Raw genomic sequence first — 2,162 nt, 5'->3', positions numbered from 1 at the left:
GTGCCGCTGCGGCGGGGGCGGGCGCGGGGCGGGGCGGGGCGGCTCGCGGGGCCGCTGCGGGCAGCCGCGGGGAGGGAGGGCCCCTGCGGCCGGTGAGTGACTTCATGGGAAGGAGGCGGCGGAGGCGGGAGGTGGGTTTGGCGTTCCGGCACGCGGGGCCGGCTGCGGGGCGGGTGGGGGGACCGCGGTGACGGAAAGCGGCAGCTGGGGGACGGCGGAGGCGGCTGGGCGCTCCCCCCCCACTCGCCAGAGGAAGATGGAGCTCGGGTAGCGAGGGCGGGTAGCGAGGAGCGGCGGCGGCAGGTAAGAGCCGCTTCTCCCTCCTCCCCTGCTGCGCCCGGCGGGCCGGGGTCGTGAGGCGGCAGGTGGCCCGGGTGCGCCCGGCCCGGCCCGCAGCGGTGCCCTTGCCGGCGGCCGCCCTTGCCGCAGAAGTTCCCGCTGCGCGGAGCTGCGGGCGGCCGGAGGGCGAAGCCTTGGCCGGGAAAGGACAGAGCCGGCGTTCGGGAGCGGCCCGACCGCGGGTCGCCGTGGCGGGGGATGTGGCAGGTCCGCCGGCTCTGCCCCCGCCCCGTCTCCCCCGGCTCATTGATGAGCTCCGGGAAGGGCTTCTGCATTGCAGGCTCTCGGCCCGGCTTCGCTCCCGCGTTCGCGGCTCTGCCGAAAGCAGCCCCGCATCTCGAGTCCTGCTGGGGCGAGAGGCCGCTGTGGGCAGGCGGTGCCTCCTCCCTCCCGTGCTTGCCGAGCCCTGGCAGGACGTGTGGGGAGCCGACCTTAGCCAGGTAGATGTGGGATGTGTGTGTGCTGTTTGTTCTGTCTCTGGAAGAGCTGTAGAATCTGTGCAGATAACGATTGTTTGGAGTTTACAGGGTGTGATTCTGTGCAGGGAGAGGTAATGTGCATGTAAAACATAATGCAGTGAGGCACGCGACCTTACATAATCTGAATTTAAAAGCTCGCTACCTCTATGCTTATGCTGGAGGTTGTAGGAAATGTCTCTTCTGAGCTCTTTCTGGGGCTCGTTGCTTGTCTGTCTGCACTAATGGTGCGGAGCCCTTCATGACCCTGTGCTGAAAATAAAAAAAAATAGATCATTGACCACTTTTGCTGTAGCTCTGTCACGGTAAGTTCCCATCCCTGGTCCCTGTTGTACACACACTGTGATAGTCATGGCTGTGTGAGCATACACACTCCACACTGCAAGAGGGAATGGTCTTTCCTGTTGTCTGTTAAATGCACCTCAAAATTGACCAAGTGTAAGTGTTGTATTTTAACAAAGTCCTCAGGCCTGAGTAGTGCTGCCATTTCTAGTGTAGGGATGTAAATGTGTATGTGAACAGAAAGAAACCTTTCACGCTTCCCATTTGACCTTCATCTCAGAAAAATGTTTGAAACTGATGATTGGGCCAAGTATTTTGCCCTGGAATAATTGAAAATACGTTGCTGGAGACAACATTTACCACTCAAATTGTGTACAGGATGAAATGGAGTGCTTTAAGCTCAAAGGAAACTAATGTGCTAAATTTGGCCCACATTTTAACTCAGTCCTTACAGGTAGGTGACATTGACTTCAGAGAAGGTTGCTATGGCACAGATTTAAAGGAAAAGATCTCGAGCTTCTGGAATGAAAGTGCTATTGGTAGGAAAAGAGTTGTTTTCTTATAATCTGTTATTAAAATGAGTGTGATAGCTCTGAAGGCTGAATCTGTCTCCATTTTATGCTGTTGATGTGGATTGTGTAAATGGTCTCCCTTCTTATCTGGAGGAAAGCCAGTTTGTGCCCAGGTGTACATGCTTCTACAAGGGCATGCTGGAGTTTCCCTGCTTGAGTCGGAACATGCCCACCTTTCTCTGCAGTACTTTTATTGCAGGCTTTTGATAAGGTGCTAGCATCAGTTGTGGAGTATTTCTGCTGTGTGCTTTTTCACTTTGGTTCTAATGATACGATGTGGAATACAAATGTTCACAAAGTAGTTTACGGGAAGCTCAGTCATCTTTAGGGCAGCATAATGCGTGTGTAATTAATAACTAGTAATAACATGATGCTAATTAAGCATGAAGTGTAATAATCTAATTGTTTCATATATATGTATGTGTGGGGAAAAAAAAAAAAAAATATATATATATATATATATATATATATATATATATATATATAAAAAAAA

At 53.0% G+C, this 2,162-nt stretch overlaps 1 protein-coding gene across 8 annotated transcripts in view; it reads left to right on the top strand.

Annotated features, from left to right (window-relative positions):
- Window positions 1–2,162, top strand: part of OTUD7A (OTU deubiquitinase 7A) — a 140,293-nt gene that overhangs the window by 34,157 nt on the left and 103,974 nt on the right. The window contains exon 1 of one of the 8 annotated variants that reach the window (XM_042824035.1): window positions 82–131. The exons of 6 other annotated variants lie outside the window; for them this stretch is intronic. The gene's annotated coding sequence lies outside the window, so the exon portion shown is untranslated. Of the gene's footprint in view, window positions 1–81; window positions 132–221; window positions 304–2,162 lie in introns of those variants that run through there. One more of the 8 variants, XM_042824034.1, reaches the window with a different exon arrangement.

This window comes from Centrocercus urophasianus, unplaced genomic scaffold (assembly GCF_019232065.1).
Source record: "Centrocercus urophasianus isolate 14NV4802_14NV808 unplaced genomic scaffold, USGS_Curo_1.0 seq_23, whole genome shotgun sequence".
In the NCBI taxonomy this organism is placed as follows: domain Eukaryota; kingdom Metazoa; phylum Chordata; class Aves; order Galliformes; family Phasianidae; genus Centrocercus; species Centrocercus urophasianus.
This window is presented reverse-complemented; position numbering and strand designations above follow the sequence as displayed.